General features: G+C 41.7%; 1 pseudogene across 2 annotated transcripts; it reads left to right on the top strand.

The window, feature by feature from the left end:
- The first annotated feature begins 8,300 nt into the window (after window positions 1-8,300).
- Window positions 8,301-9,638, top strand: LOC147882652 (ESCRT-related protein CHMP1B pseudogene; annotated as a pseudogene). 2 transcript variants are annotated; one of them, XR_015543874.1, is made up of 2 exons: window positions 8,301-9,145; window positions 9,371-9,638. The product of XR_015543874.1 is annotated as an ESCRT-related protein CHMP1B pseudogene, transcript variant X1 (transcript). The 2 variants fall into 2 exon arrangements; XR_015543876.1 differs by having other exon boundaries at window positions 9,376-9,638.
- Window positions 9,639-19,590: the final 9,952 nt, after the last annotated feature.

A 19,590-nucleotide genomic window follows, 5' to 3' on the forward strand; every position in this document is an offset into this window, starting at 1 on the left:
CCAAATAAAGTCTGCAATGTTTGCCAGTTATCTGCAACACAGCTGATGCTTTCACATCAAGGTGGTGAAAAAACTTGGGACCTAGAGCTCGTTCATTGTATCCAATCGCCTTCTCATTCTTTGTCTCCCATGCACTCTTCTCTACTTCTGATGCATTTCCCTTAGGCTTCTTCTCCGCTCCAACAACGACTCCCCATAACTCCTTTTGCATGAACAAAAGGCGGGTGGCAAGCTGCCATGATGGAAAGTTCTTACCATTGAAGGTAAGAATCCCACATCCTGTCTTTGCTTTACGACATATCCATCTCACAAACTCAATGGATTCCAATCGAGCTCAAAAGCACACCTCTACCAAGATATCACGTGATGACTTCAGGAATTTCTTTGACCTTGGCTTCCTCACCTTTTTTGGAGCAATGATCACCTTCAAATTTGAGTATCTTGACATATGTACATCTTCCCAATATTCTTTCTCTGCTCTGATACCACTGATGACTAATCTATCTTAAAACACTTAGTGCATGCAATGGTTAATCTGTGTGGAATCGAAATGAAGGAACAATGACTCAATAATTCTCACAAAAGACAGTTTATTCTTACTAATAGGAGCTCAGCCTATGACCAGGCTTGTTGCTCTTACAAGATAGAAGATGTGCTACAAAAGCATAGCCACAAAGGCTCATCCAATCATAAGAACACACACTAACTAGAATTATATAAACCGAAACTATATCATCCCCATCAACCGACTAGAGACTGTGCCTCTTCACGTGATAGCCAGCAGATACAATCCATGAGTTCCATGAGCATGAGGTTTCTGTCAAGGTGTCCATATGCTGCTACCAAGAGTTGCCTCTACCGACTCTCATGGAAGAGACAGTAGTTCACGAACCGACCGAGAAGAAGAAGCTCCTTAGAGTGATATAAGGACATCTCGTAGAACTACGTAAAAGTTTGCATGCAAACGAAACACTTCATTTACCATCACCTCCTTTTTTACTCCCTCAACTGATTTGGAGCTCCCTAGGAGGATGTGCTTACCCAAGCTCAAAGCCTACACTAGTACTTTTCATTTCATGAGTAAGCGAAGTAAACAAGAAGGGCAAAGGCACATCCATAAAAAAGCCATAACATGGAATGTACAATCATGTGTTCACCTCGAAGGAAACCAAATGGCCGAAACTATTATAGTAAATCTTCCACTAGCCACCCCGATACCAGAAATAATGGACCTGACCAAATCCAAGAAAGGTGACCCAAGTGCGAGCAAGCTATCAACCTGTGAACCATGAGCCACATATGATCCATCACAGAGGAAGATATGCCCTTTCAAGAGAGGCACTTTGATGCATGCTGAGGTTGTTGGAATACTGAAAGGAAAGAGTAGAGTGGACACAAAATCAGAATACTTGCTTATGGAATGAAGAAAAGTGAGGTCCTTAAGTAGGCACCTCATACAAGCTCACTGACATCACTGATGACCTCAGAGCTCCACAATCATCTCCTCAATCTGCTCCTAGATTCTCTCAATCATCCTATGTGGCTCTCTACCACCTAACTGTGCTTGTGGGCACCTAACTGTGCCTCTAGCACTCACACATAGAAACATAAGGTGTGCCTGAGGCATACACCTTGAGATATCCCAACAAACCCCCCCTCAAGGAAATGCCTCAGGCTATGTCAAGGATACATCTAGTCTCATAGTTTCTCATGCCATCTCATGGTGGTCAAGGATAAATCTATGGCTAGGTTCTCATGCTAGCAAGGGTTCCCTTGGGTGTAAGGTAAACAAAAAGGGATACAGAAAGACCTTCCAATGGTTATTTCCCCTGCATGTACATGCACACAATGTCTGCAGGAGGTACCATGGAACAAAAACATACACATGGCCTACATCATAAGGTGACCAGAGGTGTTTACAAAACACACAAAACACAATAGTTTATTTTCATTCATTTTGGAGGACTATCCAGGCTGAGTACCTTGACATAAAAAGAGAGATCTGGAGCATACATAGAGATGTGTTTAATATGCATAATCTTCAAAGGATGCCTCATCTTGTGGAGGCTCATTTACTGTAAGTAGATTTGCATTTTCTTTCTTTGCTTTGGCTTTGCAAAACTTCTCATTATGGTTGTTCTTGCCACAGTGCTTGCATGGATTAATTTTGAAGCATTCCTTTGAAAGGTGATTTGTCTTTCCGCAGTGATTGCAAGGAGTATACTTGCCCTTCTGGACTTTTATAGCATAAGCAGTGTCATTGCCTTTCCTTAGCTCCATATGCCTTTCTTCTTCTTGGAGAGCAGAGATAATGCCTTCAAGGTTAGGATTGGGAAGATTCTTCAAAGTGCTAACAATGTGATCAAATCCTTCAGGCATACTCTTAAGTAACACTGCCATAGCATCATCAGGAGTGATAGGAGAGTTGATAGAAGCTAATTGAGTCATAAGACTCTGCATATAGTTGACATGAGCTGCTAAAGTAGTATCACTTGACATCTTTAATTCAAAGAAAGAGATTTTGAGTGATAGTTTAGAGATATGAGAGCTTGCACCAAAAATCATGTCTAGCTTTTGCCAAGCTTCCGAAGGAGACTCTAAGTCAGAGATATGGTGTATATAATCATCACCCAAAGCAAGAGCAATGATACCATATGCCTTTTCTTCTCTTGCTGGATCCCTTGCCGGTCGTGTCGGAGTTGAAGATTGTCCAGCATTGGAGGCCGTAGAAGAAGCGATAGGAGTAGGTTTGACAAGTCCCCATAAGTTCTCCCGCATCAATGCAAATTTCACCTTCATTTGCCATGTATGGAAGCCCTTTCCATTGAACTTCTCAAGATTAAATATGGTAGCCATGAGAGGGTCTAACCCAGATATTGGGCAGTGTCTATCTCTCTTACAAGGCAAAAATAACTGAAAGACTTCAAAAATATGAGCACTTGATGTAGCAAAGAGTAGTGACTAGATTTCAAACAATGATGCTTCTTCTTACATGCTTCATAGAAGTGGGTGAAATAAACACTTTCCAATCAGAACCAGGTCTAGCAAGTCAAAACAAAACTGAAGCAACACTTGTAGTGAAGTTATTGAAAACTTCAAAAGACCAGAAATGCTAGAGTAGCATTTTATGTAGCATCATTTTCAAAAGCTTGTCAAAACTGTCAAAACTAGAGAGCTGAACTTGGAGGGCTTATAGCACACTCTTCAAAGCAAAAGAAAGGGGGCTTTCTGAGGCAAAAGAAAGCTGGTATACCACAGTAGAACCTCTGGGAAGAAGAGGCGAAAAAACACGTCAGGTCGCCTTCTCTTTCTTCAACAAAGTCGACTGGTTTTTCTCTGTTTTCTCCTTCAATATGCAGCCATTGTTGCTCAGATTTCAGCACAAGGTAGCTCTAGGTATGGAGAAGCTTGCCCTGAAAGGAATTAGAGAAAGAAGGAGCAGGCGCAGAGAAAACGTAGCAAGAAGAATCGACGAAATTCGTACAATGGCGACCAGTAGAGCTTGAAATTCTTCAATTCCTTGCAGCTCGAAATTTGCCCCAACAAGAGGGATCTCCAGCTGGAAGGGCGTGGGAAATGGGTGAGAATCAGAGGAGAACAAGCTCAAGCAAATTTTTGGAAGAAGAGGGAGAGATGGTGAAGAAGAAGAAGAGGAAGAAGATGATGATGTGGCAAAAATGGGCTCAAGGAGGATCAAATGGCTCTGATACCATGTTGGAATACTGAAAGGAAAGAGTAGAGTGGACACAAAATCAGAATACTTGCTTATGGAATGAAGAAAAGTGAGATCCTTAAGTAGGCACCTCATACAAGCTCACTGACATCACTGATGACCTCAGAGCTCCACAATCATCTCCTCAATGTACTCCTAGATTCTCTCAATCATCCTATGTGGCTCTCTACCACCTAACTGTGCTTGTGGGCACCTAACTGTGCCTCTAGCACTCACACATAGAAACATAAGGTGTGCCTGAGGCATACACCTTGAGATATCCCAACAGAGGTGCCTTGCAAGAATAGCAAAATGGGTTCCGCAGGTCGCGAGACTGACACACGATCTACCACAAATGCTGCACATGTACTCCACAAGTTGGGTGTTGAGGTTCATGACCCAGAAAAACCCCGAAACCTACAATAAGTATGAGCCGACTTAGCAACATGTAAGAATACTCTTAGGCTTGAGAATACAAACTACTTACCTTTTGTCCATAGCCAAGATTAGAGACTTGGGTCATGAATGCTTGCTAAAGCTCATCAAGTTGCTCTCCCTAAGGCACTTCAGCTAGAATGGATCCCAACGTGTTCTTCATCGCTATCATGTACTAACAATTTCCCAATGGAGGCAAAGGGGCCTCTATTCCCCCACTAACCCCAATGGAAGAAAAAGACTTTATTCCCCCAACCATGTTGTTTAATGTTCCCTTCATGCAAGCAAGCGCAATGTCCACTTTACACACTTGAGCCTATGTCTCTTATCGCAATATGACCCAAGGTCCTAAGCTGCACATATACTACAAACGACAATGACACCGATATATCTGTAGATGACAAAAAGCCTTGGAACCATGCATAATTTGCACACCCCACACACCCTACCTATGACATGGAGTAGTGGCAACAACAATGGCCAATATAAAACATAATATGATTCAAGAACAAAAAAGAGAGGAAGAGAAGAGTACATAGCAATGCCATCATAGTTGTACTCCTAGATCAAGCGTGTGAGGACATTTTTCCACTTATGAAATATGTGCTAAATACCTTTGTGAGGAAATTATGGAGCACAATTGTGTATTACAAAGAGAATCAAGCAAGAAGGGTCCTCACAATGGCACAATCTTTGTCTCGAGGGCCGTCAATGACATTACTTGGTCAGAGCCTCCATCAGGATGTACTTTGATCACAACAAAACTTATGGTTCCCACAATAGTTGAGATGGTACCCCTCCGAAAAGAAAACATCTCCAATGCATGCGGCACACAAAGTGATTGTCGTGTCAAGGATGAAATGCATGTTCCTCTTGGAAGGTTTGCTTTCAGGATGAGGGTGGTTGCATACACATGAAGCGAGAAGTAGCAACTCCCTCCCTTGCCAAGTGCTCTCTTACGTGCAACGACCCCCTCAATTTGGTAGAAAGACTCGGGCACCAAGATATCTTTGTACTAGTCTACAAAATTGTACAGCACAACCAAAGTTATGGTTTGGTAATTGTGGTGGTCGGTGAAGTCCGCTAGAAGTTTTGTTGCATATGTAACTTTTTCAGCCTTGAAGGTGTCATACTTCACTAGTAACTTCCCCTCAAAAGAAAACCTATGGGGAATCACATTGTCACTAGCTCAATGTCAAGCAAGGGCCTTTCCCCCTCCTATGTATAGGAATCAAAGCCTTATGCTCTAAAGATGTGGAATGTTCTTCCTCCATCTTATGCCTGTGCTTGCACTCAAGGTTCTCAAACTCATTGCACTCTCCTTTCTTTGTGAGGAAGACCTACTTTCTACAACAGTCTTCAACCCTCTCCAATTTCTTCATAGACGATATTGCTTACTTTGTTTAGTTTGTTTGTGCTTAGGGCAAGTGCAAGAGGATGCAATGGAAACCAAACCCAATGTCTTCAACCCTCATTTCTTCGTAGAAGCTATTGCATGAAGTTTTATGGTGAGGTTGTTTGCTTTACCTAAATCCGCTCTTTGTCAACTTTATTAGACAACATAGTGTGAATGCCAAACATTTGAGGTTGCTTTGTTTCAATATTAAAATTATTTAAACATTGATAAATGGCATTGTACATTTCATTAAGTTAACAATGAATAGAAAGAAATAAAGCATAAAGTTCCTCGAAAATAAGGTCGCTCTTATTTTCTACTAGGGAATATTATATGCTTTAAGAATTGCAATAAGCATATATACAATTTAATTTTAAAAACTACAAAAGATGCCATTACAAATTTGAAGCCGTCCCAAAACAACCATAATGTTTCCAAACTAATCTAACATATTACTGTTAGTGGTAGTTAAAGAGTGCCATAACGAATCAGACGAAACTCCCAAACACTCTCTAAGCTTTTTGAATATTAAAGGCCACGTCTTCTTTATGAAAGGCCAACAACTGTCAAGCCTTACCAAATCACATGTTCAATCGATTCTACCCACACTAATTGACACACGAGATATTCTGAAAGGAAAAGAGTGGATCCCACAAGCCCCAAAACATACCGATTGAGTGAATAGGAAGGAATGGGACAGCTCTTGCATGAAACGACATCAACGCATGTACGCTCACGAAAAAAAAAAGAGAGGCAAAAACAGAGTTCACAAACTCCACGATTGAGAGTGTAGAGAACAGGCTCTTTCACACCCCAAACCACTTACATAATGGAAACGTGCTATCGTGCGAAATCATTTCAAGGGTCACACAACGTATTAATCTTCACACACAAGAATGTACTCTCTGCAAACATCTGCAAACACTATATGTGCAACAGTATGTACACAGCCTGCTATTCGACTAATATACACCTGCACCGTAGTCGAACCTTAGAGTCAACGATACTCCACATTGAAATCGTAAAACAGGATGAACAAAACCCAAGCAATTCAAACATTATTGACCTTCTATGTAGGCGTCCCATGCAGCAACTTGGAACGCCTTGTGGAGATCTTGCTTAGCACTATTATTAATCGTAGCATTTTTCATAAGCACAGATTGTTTCGGTGGGGTGCCAGCACAAGTTAGAAGAATAGGAGAACTCATGGTACTCGAATTTTTCCCTCCCAATTTGTCAACATGGAGTCGAGATGGGCATTGCACGAGGTTCCACATGCACGAGCCAAAGTTATCCAACAAACCCCTAACACAGTAATTCAGCTGAGCAATGCACAAAAAAAGACGATTGCTCACAATTCATGGCAGAATTCGCATCGGCACTAGTGTCCTCCACGTCTCTACCAGAAACCCATTTGAGCATCTCTGCAATGGAATCATAGACCTCGGGTAAGGAATAGAGATCGAAGAAAAATCACTGAACCGAAACTCATGAACAAAATCGAAATCAAAAAATGAGAGGCTTGGCGTTCACCCATGGATTCACCAGTTTCCTCACGGTCAACCACATGAAACAAGTAAAGACCAAAACAAAGAACGAAAACTTAAGAACGTCTCCTCTACTACCTGACATTTCCACGTTATAGTCGACCTCTGCACCTTGGATATTCGTTAGATGCAACACCCCCGAATTTTCCTACAGGCAACTCTCACCCATAGGTTGGATCCACATTTGAAGAACTACAAAACAAGAAACTGAGCACATATTATTTGCCTCTAACACCATAACACCGCTATAAAGCACATACAATCGTCTGGGGAAGAATTCCCCTTGCGCAATGTCCTCCATAAATGTTCTATGTGCATGGCTCATCCACAATTATCCATCGTCGACCAATACTCTTCATTAACACGACCTCTGCATGCGATTAACAAGAACAGTCCACATGGCAACTTGACGATGCACATTGACTGCAACAACACGTGGACGAATCACGGCATAGTCCACGTGGCAACTTGATGGCACCCATTGACTGCAATGACATGTGGATGAATCACCACATTTCACAATAAATGAAGGCAAGCCAAAAACCAATTCAAAAAAAAAAATCTCTTTCTAAGACATATCTCCACTAAGGCCTTCCCATGGGGCAGGCCAAAAGGTCCTAGAAGAATGAAACAAAAACTAGAAACGAGTTTTCCTTTTTCCTTCCCATGGGGCGGGCCAAAAAGGCCCCAAAAGAACGAAATAAAAACCAGAAACAAGTTTTCCTTTTTTGAGTATTGTCGCCGAGTGCGTCCCCCCAAGGCAGCGCAAAAAAGCTCATTCATAATCATGGAAGGAGTAGGTAGAGGCCATGGGAAGGCCTTTACCCCATGTGAAAGTGACAAGCGGCGAAGCCACGAGTTACTTTTACATGGGGTAAAGGTCGACCAATGACTTCTACCAACCGTCAAAGTAGATGGGGCAAGGAGGGTTAATTTTTAGAAAATTACCTTTGATGTGATGGGCTAGTGTGGAAGTTTAGGACACGGGAGCATGCATGGAACTTTTTAACCATGATGTGATTGGCAAATGTGGAAGTTCTTGACACATCAGCGATGTCACAGCCCCCACCATTTTATGGGATATTAAAGTGCCTTGATCAAACAGCTCGGATCATCCCTCCAGGCCGAGCAACTTTGGCTGAAGCTGTAATATATGAGGAATGATATAATTGAGGAAGCAAGGAACAACATGGGAGGGAGCCATGGAACGGGTATACTAATGAAGAAATGATGATGAAAAGGGGAAAGGAGGAGGGGGCCAAGAAAGATGTTTTGCTTCTCTTTGGTGGTGGGCATGTGAACAGCACCCAAAGCCTTCAAGGACTCTGCTGCATCCACAAATCTAGCCCGCCCTTGCCCTTCCATCCTGCTCCATTTTCCATCGCCCATTTCTCCATTTTCTATCACCCATTTCCATCCATGGGTGACAGAGATCGTCTCCTTAACCAAATCATGGAATTGAAATTCACCTCCAAAAGCCTTCAACGACAGTCCCGCAAATGCGAGAAAGAGGAAAAGAGCGAGAAATTTAAAGTTAAGAAGGCCATGGAGAAAGGGAACATGGACGGTGCCCGCATCCACGCCCAGAATTCCATCCGTAAGAGGTCGGAGCAGCTCAACTACCTGCGCCTTTCCTCTCGCCTCGATGCCGTCATCTCTCAGCTTGATACCCAGGCCAAAATGATGACCATCACCAGGTCGCTTGCCTCCGTCGTGAGGACCCTTGATACGTCCCTGGCAAGCAGCGATCTCCAGAAGATGTCCGAGACACTGGACGAGTTTGAGAAACAGTTTGTGAATATGGAAGTGCAAGCAGAGTTTGTGGAGAATTCGATGGCGGGAAGCACCTCGTTGTCCACACCAGAAGATGACGTGAAAGAGTTGATGCAGCAGGTTGCCGATGAGTATGGGTTACAGATCTCAGTAGGGCTTCCACAAGCTGAGGGGCAGTCCCTTCAGGAGCCCTCTAAGGTCCCCGAAGAAGACGAACTGAGCAGGCGGTTGGCCGAGTTAAAGAGCAGGGGATGAACAATTTCACCATTCTGCAAGCCACTGGTTAGTGTTCTTGTTTGAACGTATTCAGTGTTTGAACTTATTCAGTGTTAATAACACACAAATTTCTGCAATCCCTGCATATGTTGTAGATTTTCAATCCATTACCAGATCTTTGGCAAGCAAAATCATGGCCTTCTGTCTGCTGCGAGTTTTTGTCATAGATGTTAGCACTGCGAACTTGTATGCCTGCCTCTGTTATAATGTAATTTCAGCTCTCTTAATCAGTGCAGAAAGCTGCAAACCAACCAGTGCCAATCTCTCTTGTAATCTCTAATTTGAGTTTGCAAATCAGCGATGAGAACATTGCAATCTACAGCTATCTTCAAAGTTAGGATTTACATATGTACTGTATAGTTTTGAGAGAGAGATTGTCTGGCCCTCTTAGAAACTTTAAAGCTTTTATTTTTTGTTCACCTTATCCTCTCCTATAGTTTTGAGAGAGAGATTGTCTGGCCCTCTTAGAAACTTGTTTAAAGCTTTTATTTTTTGTTCACCTTATCCTCTCCTGTAGCTTTTTCTATGTCAATTCATGGAGGAATGTCTGATTACTCTCTCAGTCACTAGTGTCCATAGTACTTTCAATCCTCCAAGGGCTAAAATTCTGGAGATTTCAAAGATTGGGTGGAACTTTAAATGTGATTCATGTATTTGGACAAAAACATGAAGAGGTCATTGTTTATTTGCATGGACGACATGTGTAATTTGATAAAGAGGTCATTGTTTATTTGCATGGATGATTATCATAAATTTAGTCCTTGGACAAAATTGAGACGTATCGCAATCATTAGGAGCTTTTGAGCCAAATCAATAAATTTGGCCAAACACTTGTGAAATTGGTTTACATTATTATTCTCATTGTAATAGTGGAGATCACTATTGATATGTTCCTTGAACACAAATTAGTATATTGTCTAGGTTTGCATGGGAGTTAGGGACTTCGTGTTGGAATGGGCTATGAGAAGTAAAGCCAATATGAGATGTAGATTGATTGCATTAGAGCTTTTTGTGCTCAAGTGGTGACTTTGATTAGAGTCATTGTACAAAGCCATGTCCCATTATGTGTGCTATGGTGGTGCGTGATGGAATATGTGCTTTACTCAACATCAAGTAAGTAGGACATTAGCCATACCTAATGCCTTGCCATATTATATTATGTGACAAAATATGTGCTTTAATTGAAATTGAGAAATAAGCATATCCCAAGACATTTTGTTACTTTCAAGCTAAACCATTGTAAAGGAAAGTTATCTATTAAGGAAGCTTGATATCCTTGGTGTGGAGCACTTTTATTAATCATTAAGCTAGTAGTATGTCCCCCTTGATTTATTAATCATTAAGCAATTGTAAAGGAAAGTTATCTATTAAGGAAGCTTGATAACCTTGTGTGGAGCATCTTATTAAATTTAAGCTAGTAAATGTCCCCCCTTATATTTATGAACCATTAAGCTAGTAATATAAGAAAGGGTGAAGCTTAATGGTGGATGGATTGTCATTGAGTGCTACACATGCCGGTGTCAAATCTTTCGTGAATTATGTCAAATATCTATGTTGAGATATTTGGATAAATCAATTCTATTCTTTTTTGAGTCAATGTTGCATCTTGAGAGAGAGAGAGAGAGAGAGAGAGAGAGAGAGAGAACTTGTACAAAATCATCCTCTAAAAACACAACATAGAGTGCAATCTCAATCTCATGATAGTCACAAGTCTAAAAACCATAAACTCCGTCACGCATAGCATGGACTAGCTACTATGACATCCCCACTAAGGTAATTAGCACCCAATAGTGGGTATAGACCATAGTATAAACATATGCTCTCACACATAATATAAACATAAGCTCTCACCATAGTATAAACATGTGCTCTCACACATACATGTTCAAACACCCACACATACTTGAGCATCAATTTATACAAAAGTCGTTATATTGAATTTGCAATCCAAAGGTGAAGAATAAACTCGGCCATGACAGAGGAGAAGTCTAATAAAAAAGTAGTCCACAATTTTCTTCCTCATTTAATTGATTATGTAGTTTTGTGTGCCTTTAAAGCAACTTAGCACCCAGATACCCATACCAAACAAAAGCCACCATTCTTGTTCAACTTCTTGCCATACATGAGGTCATGCTTATTTTGGAGCTTAAATTGGCCCTTACCTCCTCCTAGGGCTTTGATTATTTTTAATTGGATGCATGTAATGACTCTTATTAATTTGGTGAATTTAAGAAGGATGATAGATTATCGAAGTAAAACTGTTAAGCAAGGCCAATTTGAAGAAAGAAACCCTTATGCAAGTTATGACATGATCAGATCAACATCTAGGAATGGAAATATCTATTTATCCATCTTATCATCAAGAGTTTTGAAGATTGATTTATTACTAGGTAGACTCTTCGTCAGCATATCTGTAGGGTTATCATCTGTATGAACCTTGACAAGCTCTATGTGCTTGTCCTCAAGTACCTCTTTGATGAAATGGTACCTAGTCTCAATGTGTTTGGTCTTTGCATGAAAGACTGGTTTCCGTGCTAGCTGAATAGCACTTATGGAATCACTATACAATGTTGGTACTCTTGTATAAATCCCCAAATCTCTCACTAGTCGATCAAGCCATATAGCCTCCTTGCAACCCTCTGTGGCTGCAACATACTCGGTCTCTGTGGTAGACAAAGCAATGCACTTTTGTGCATGAGACATCCATGACACTGCAACCCTCTATGGTTGCAACATACTCGTTCTTTGTGGTAAACAAAGCAATGCACTTTTGTGCACAAGACATCCACGACACTGCACCACTTGCAAAGATGAACACATAACCAAGAGTGGATCTCCTACTATCCACATGCCTTACATACTCTGAATCTATGTACCCAAGTACATGTATCTCTCCTCTGCCAAAGCAGATACACATCTCCTTGGTACCCTTCATGTACCTCATGATGCACTTAACTGCCTGCCAATGCCTCTTTCTTGGATTAGCCATGTACCAGCTAACAACTCCCACTGCAAATGCAATGTTCAGTCTAGTAGCTATCATAGCATACATAAGACTCCCAACCACTGATGCATAAGGAACCTTGGCCATCATGGCCCTCTTCTTATCTGATTTGGGACTATCTACCTGACTCAGTTTCACATATGGATCATAGCATACATAAGACTCCCAACCGCTGATGCATAAGGAACCTTGGCCATCATGGTCCTCTCCTTATCTAATTTGGAACTATCTGCCTGACTCAATTTCACATATGGAGGCAATGGAGTACTTACTGCTTTTCCCCCCTCCATATTGAAATGTTGCAACACTTTTGTAACATACTCCTATGAAATCCTAAGGAGTTTCCTAATTTGGTCATGCGTGATGCGCATACCAAGAATATGACTTGCACATCCCAAATCCTTCATGTCAAAGGCCTCATGCAACTTGGCCTTCAATGCATCTAGCTCATAAGTGTTCTTGCTAGCCAATAGCATATCATCCACATAAAATACCAGGAGTATCAGGCTATTATTCTTAGCCCTTTAGAGTAGAGGCAGTGATCCATCTCAATTCTTCTAAAACCCTGGGACCAAATGAAAGCATCAAACGTCTGATACCATTCTCTAGGCGCTTGTTTAAGGCCATAGAGAATCTTTTTCAGATTGCAAACCAAATGCTCTTTGCCCTTTTCTTCAAAACCTTACGGCTTTACCATGTAAATTTCCTCATGCAAATCCCTATGCAAGAAAGTTGTCTTAACATCCATCTGCATAAGCTTCATATCCTCTACTACCACAAGTCCAAGTACACATCTAAGTGTGGTCATCTTCACAATTAGAGAGAAGATCTCATCAAAGTCCGCACCCTTCTCTTGCTTGAACCCTTTAGTAACTAAACGGGCCTTGTAGTTAGGCACATCATCACCTATTACCTTCATCTTGTAGACCCATTTACATGGCAATGCTTTCTTTCCATGTGGCAAAGAAACCAAGTCCCAAGTCTTATTTTTCATGAGTGAATTCATCTCTGATTTCATAGCATACTCCCACTTGCACTAATCCTCGCGCATCATAGCCTCTCTGTAGCAAGAAGGCTCCCTGCAATCAATAAGCATCACATAGTGTGCCCTTGGAACAAATCTCTCAAGTGGTCTACACGCTCTAGATGTTCTTCTCAAGGGCATTTCATCTTGTTGTCCCGCCTGCATATATGCCACATTTGGCTCATCGTTGCTACCAATAGATGATCCATCATCTGCCTTTGATTGTGTACCTGTGGGAGTACCTGGTGGCACCATTTCCTGCACATTTGGTGCATGGACAGCTTGCTGTCTATCAACATATGCGGGTGGATTCACGTCCTGGAAAGCGACTCTCCTCATTTCCACATCCCTCATGGATGTCTTATGCATCTTCTTCTCATTGAAGACCACATCATGGCTTCGTATGATCTTATTTGCTTCTAGATCCCAAAGAAGATAGCCCATCTCTCCACTTTTACCATAACCCAGAAAGATGCATTTCCTAGACTTAGGATCTAGCTTCTTCCGAAGCTCTTTTGGCACATGTGCATATGTCTCACACCCAAATATACATAAATGAGAGTAAGAGGGCTTCTTGCCACTCCATGCCTCTTCAGGAATACCACCATCCAAACTCTTACTAGGTGATCTATTGATCACATGTACTGCAGTCTTCATTGCCTCAGCCCAAAAATTACTAGAAACACTTGCATTGGAAAGCATACATTGCAACCTTTGTGAATGGTGCGGTTCATTTGTTCTGCAAATGGATTCTTCTTTGGAGTATAAGGAGATGTGATATTCCTCTTGATCCCACATGTATCACAGAAATGTTGAAAGTCATGAGAGGTATACTCTCCACCATAATCAGTCTGTAGGCATTTAAGCGTTGTACCTGACTGATTTTCAATCAAAGCCAACCATTTTTGAAATACTGGTAATACATCGCTCTTCCAAGCTATAGCATAAGCCCACACTTTCCTAGTTGCATCATCAATGAATGTCACATAGTATTTAGCCCCGCCTAATGACTATGTAGGCATGGGATCACATACGTCTGAATGCACCAAATCAAGCCTTTCAAGCTCTTTCTTTCCCCTTCTTTTATGGGCTGATTTAGTATGCTTCCCATAGAGATAATGTTCACAAAATTCAAAGTCAAAAAAACTCAAATGTGGTACATAACCCAAATAGCATAAGAGTTTTATTCCATTCTAGCTCATGTGTCCCAACCTGCAATGCCACAAAGAGTACTTGGCTGCTCAGTTATTGCAACAACATGATCAAACATCCTTGATACATGTAAGGGATACAATGTCCCACGCTTGGCACCCCTTGTCAAAACCATAGAGCCCTTTTGAAGTTTCCAACTCTAAAAGCCAAAAATGGTTTGAAAAATAGCGTCATCTAGCTGACCCGCTAAAATAAGACTCTTGGTCAGCTTAGGCACATGTATCACATTTTTTAAAACAAATGTAAACCCATTTGTAAAAGAAAACTTTATATCGCCTGCTCCCACTATGTCACATGTATAGTTATTTCCAAGATGCATACAACGTGTCTTTCCATTGTCATAAGTGGAGAACCATTCCCTATGGGGAGTAACATGAAATGAAGCACTAGAATCCAAAATCCAATCATGGGAATATGCATCATTTGAAGTGGTAAGTAAGTCTACAGGTAGATTAGACATGACGAGAATGTCATTGTTACTATCATCAGTGATGACTCCATTGATCTCCTCGATCTTCATTTTTCCTTTGTCCTCCCTTGGACTCTCTTCCTTCTTATTTGAACCCCAATTTTAGAAGAGAGAGACACACAAGTTTTGGTACGTGCAACACACCCTAATCTTCTATGTCATCCATATATATATGTGTTTGAGTATTGTAAATAACTGGGGTTAAGGTACAGTGGCCTTTAACCCCCACAATTTGCTGCATACTTATCAGGTTGGCCTTCAGCTATTGTTCAATAGTGGGACTGAAGCAAGATTGCTTCTCTCCATTTTAGCTCCATTTTTTGGGCCCTTATTGGGGATACTAGTTTCTACATAACCCCTTCCCCCCCCCCTTTTTCCTCCCTTCCATCCCTCTTCTCCCTTTTCCTCTTTTTTTCACCTCTTCCTTTCTCCCATTAGTAGTTGTAGCTTTTTGTTCTTGATTCTATGGAATCTTAATGGTGACCTTTTAGTCTTGTTAAAGGGACTTACATGGCAATTCCTTTGACTCCCATAGCCATTCAAATATCACTTTCTTTGAAGGAAAAGCAATAATTAAATATTTTTGCTTAGTTCCTCCAAGATAGGACCCCTGTTCACAACCTCACCCCTCATTTTAGCTTTCCCTTCCCCCTTCCCTTGCCTCCCCTCATCTTTTCTCCTTCTACCTCCCACTCCATTTCCTCTAGTCTTGCCTCCTACATGTAGTCATCCATGCATGTTCCTTGATCTACTTTGCAAATGATCTCCAGTCAATTGTGGGAAACTATAGTAGCCCTTGGCTTGGGTCTTACTATTGCACTTGGTCATGGATTTTCCCACCCCTTTTCAATTTGTAGCTAGCACCTGTTTGTGGGTTTTTCCACCATATTTCAATTTGTAGCTACTTGAGGAGCCTACTTGAGGAACTACTCTCCTTTTTTGTTCTCTAGCTATAGGTCCTTCTCCATGGCCATGTTGCTTGCATACTTATTAGGTTCTTCTCCATGACCCGATTGGTTGCATACTTACCAAGTTGACCTTGAGCTATTGTGGGATAGTGGGATTGAAGCAAGACTACTTCTCTCCATTTTAGCTCCCTTTTTTGGGCCTTTATTGGGGATACTAGTTTCTACATAACCCCTTCCCCCCCCTTTTTTCTTCCCTTCTATCCCTCTTCTCCCTTTTCCTCTTTTTCTCACCTCTTCCTTTGTCCCGTTAGTAGCTATAGCTTTTTGTTCTTGATGTGGGGAATCTTAGTAGTGACCTTTTTGGTCTTGTAAGAGGGACTTACGTGGCAGCTCCCTTGACTCCCATAGCCATTTAGATATCACTTTCCTTAGAGGAAAAGCAATAGTGGAAAATTTTTGTTTAGTTCCTCCAAGATAGGACACTGATGGGCTATATTTTCGAACTCATTCCTACTAGGAGCTAGGTTCTTGATTGATCTAAGCAAGCTTGGATTTAGAGGGTGACTAGATTTAAGAGGTCACCATCTATGGGAAGGTTCTTTCTTCTCCAATTGAGCTCCCCTAACACTACCTATTCCTTGGTAGGACAGAGTTCCATTTTACTTGGCTTGCATATAGTGTTATTTATACCGTGGTATCATGGCCTTATATATAGTTCATGACATGAATACAACACACTACATGCCATGATTCCAAATGGTGCTTTGGTATAGAGCTTGAGTCCCCACCTACTACACAACTTCCTTAGTTCTTGCAAGTGATGGGTCTTGTAGCTTAAGGTGATCACAAAGTACTACAATCCCTACCTCTTAAGGAGATCTTTGTTGAGACATTGGATGGGGGAGCATTTCATTAGATATTTAAGGTCTCAAGATAGTGTCTTTGATGCAAGTAGATGGGACATCTGGCTAGAGCTTGGTGTCAAGAGGTAGGTTGGGTCTCCACCCACCCATAGCCTTACCAAAGACAACATTAGCAAGAGGGTTGAGATGATAGACCCCATCAACCAATTAGATAGCAATAGCAATCTTAGACACCCTAGGTGGAGCCTTCCAAGAGAGTTTGCCACCAACCCCCCCTCCAAAGAGAATTAGGTAAAGATAACCACCTCAAATACATCCCCACACACCTAAGGGGAGAGGTTTTTCTTAACCTTTTAAAACTACTCACAGTTCTCAAATAACATCCCAAGGCATGGCTATAGGAGAGCTAGCCCTCTCACTACATTAACTTTATGGCAACAACAAGGACCAGAAGTATAATGAAGGGTAGCTAATATGAGCAACACAGCTCCACTTGTGTGTGTGGAATAGCAACATAGCTCTACTTGTAATATGGATGTAATAGGTTACGGATAGCCAAAACACTCTCTCAAAAAGATCCAAATATGCTTGCAAAATCATGATCTAGAGAGAGAAACACTAAAAATAATGAGAGAAAGACTACAACCTTGAGGTCCATTTCAAAAAGCGTAGAGATTCTTGAGGTCCCCTACAAAAAGTGTAGAGACAATTGAGGTTCCCTACAAAAAGTGTAGGGACACTTGAAGTTCCCTATAAAAAGTGTAGAGACTATTGAGGTCTTTTAGAAAAAGTGTACAGACTATTGTGGAGTCCCTACAAAAAATGTGATGACTATTGACATCTCCTAAAAAATTGGAGACTATTGAAGTCTCATACACTTGTATAGAGGAAAAACTCAAGAACATGTATAAATACCCCTAAATGGAAACAAGGTCCCTCTCTTTGGGATTCAATGTTAAGTTCACTTTTGCATCCGTGTGCTTGATCTCCTTATGTCCATGCTCCCTCAACACTATCAACATGTGATAGCATGCTCTAGCCTTGCAACCTCCCATCTGCCTCCCTTCTTTGCATGCTCCTCCTCCTCCTCCTCCTCCTCCTCCTCCTTGTCGCTCCTTGTTCTCCCTCCCTTCTTGTCACCCTTGTTCACTCCTCAACTATTAACCTCCTCTGAGTTGGATTTTAAGATCTTGCCATTGATCCTTCCTAGTCAATGTAATGATCAACTTCGGCTTGAAAGCTTTGGACCTTCTTGACTTGGAAGCACAACATTCTTGACAGAATTGTTCGAGTGTTTTCTTCCTAGAAGTGGCCTTGCCGTTGTTCTTCAGCTTAAATGGATTCCAAACAAACATGAAGAACGAGGGATTGGCTCGGTCAGTAATGTCTAAGAACATGTAATCGTGAAAGGAGTGATATTCAGCCTGGCCCACGATGTCCCATGCTGCTACATTTTGCTTGCCTTGTGCAAGTGTTATAATCTCTATACATGGACGAACTAGCCCCATTTTGTGATAGAGAACCCAATCTCGGTCAAAGATTTTGTTTCACCTAAGCTCGTACAAGAACCGCCTCCATGCCTTAGCCTACAGCTCTCACTAAAATACAACTTGAGGACCTATGTTATGATATGTACGCCTATGCCAAAATGAACAACAACGTAATTGTTGGTGACAAAACTCATAGAATTGGAAATGAGAGAAAAACTGACAGCATTTTGGTGCCGCTATTGAGGAGGTTAGCAATTGAAGCAAAAGTGGATCACGTGTTTGTTTGCATGCAACAGAGCATGCCATGAAAGCTATCAATGATAAATCACTCAAGGAAAAGGAGTATGAAAATGCTTCCAATTACTACTTAAATTACAAAATTCTCTTAATTACATGCTCTAAAAAAATTTAAGCATCTAAACCCCCACACAAAATGAAAGCATCTTCCCTACTCCTCAATCATTCCCCATTCACTTTTGTACACTCGCCTCACTTCATCTCTACCACCACTTTTCCTTCCCTCATTTCTTCCACCTCTCCTCCATCACCACTTTCTGTCCACCATTTATTCCACCTCTCTCCCACCACCTTTCGTCCACCTTTGTACCACAACTTTTGGTCCACCTTTGTTCCACCATTTTTTCCACCTCTCCTCCACCACCACTTTTCAGTCCATCTCATTTCCACCAGCTGTCCATCACCACTTTGTTCCATGATCCCTCCACCACTTCTTCCATCTCCACCACTTTTTCATCCACTGCCTCGTCTCCACCATCCCTCTTCCACCACCTTTCCTCCATCACCATCCCTACACGACCACTTGTCTTCCACAATCCCTCTAGCACTCTGCCACTTTTTTGTCGACCACCTCTTCTCTACCATCCCTCTTCCACTACCTTTCCTCCCACATCTTACACCACCACTTTTCCTCCACCTCTTCTCCACCACTCCTACTACTCTAGGTATATAGTTTTCTCCTTCACTCTTCCACTCTCTCATTCTACTATCTATTTTCCTTCCCCTTTTCTCTCTCTTTCCACTCTCCCTTTTCCTTTCCCCCTTCCCTTCTGATTTTTTTCGTCTTCCCTCCCATATTTCCATCTTTCCACCCAATTTTTGTCTTCTTCCCTTTCCCCTCCTCTCTTATCTCCCCCCGATTTTTGTCTCCATCATCTTTTCCTTTCCCCTTCCTCTCTTTCTTTCCCCGCTTTCCCCCCTGTCCATTCCCTCTCCCCCTCTTTTCATCCTCCCCCCCCTTGCATTCTCTCCCGACCCTTTCCATTCCCCCCGCTTTTTCTCCCACCCCTTTCAGTTCTCCCTCCCCCCCCCTCCCTTCTCCTTGTTAACATTATAAGATTGATGTGCTCAAGAGAGAGAGTGCCAAAGAAGATGTATGCATGGAGGAGATAGAGGAGAATCCAAGGTAAAATCTTGCATGAGTGTATTGCTAAACTTGAAGCACTCATAAAACTTTGCTCATA

Source organism: Dipteris shenzhenensis, chromosome 29, assembly GCF_047967505.1.
Source record: "Dipteris shenzhenensis isolate YYH24624 ecotype China chromosome 29, Dip_SZ_1.0, whole genome shotgun sequence".
NCBI classification, from domain to species: Eukaryota; Viridiplantae; Streptophyta; class Polypodiopsida; order Gleicheniales; family Dipteridaceae; genus Dipteris; species Dipteris shenzhenensis.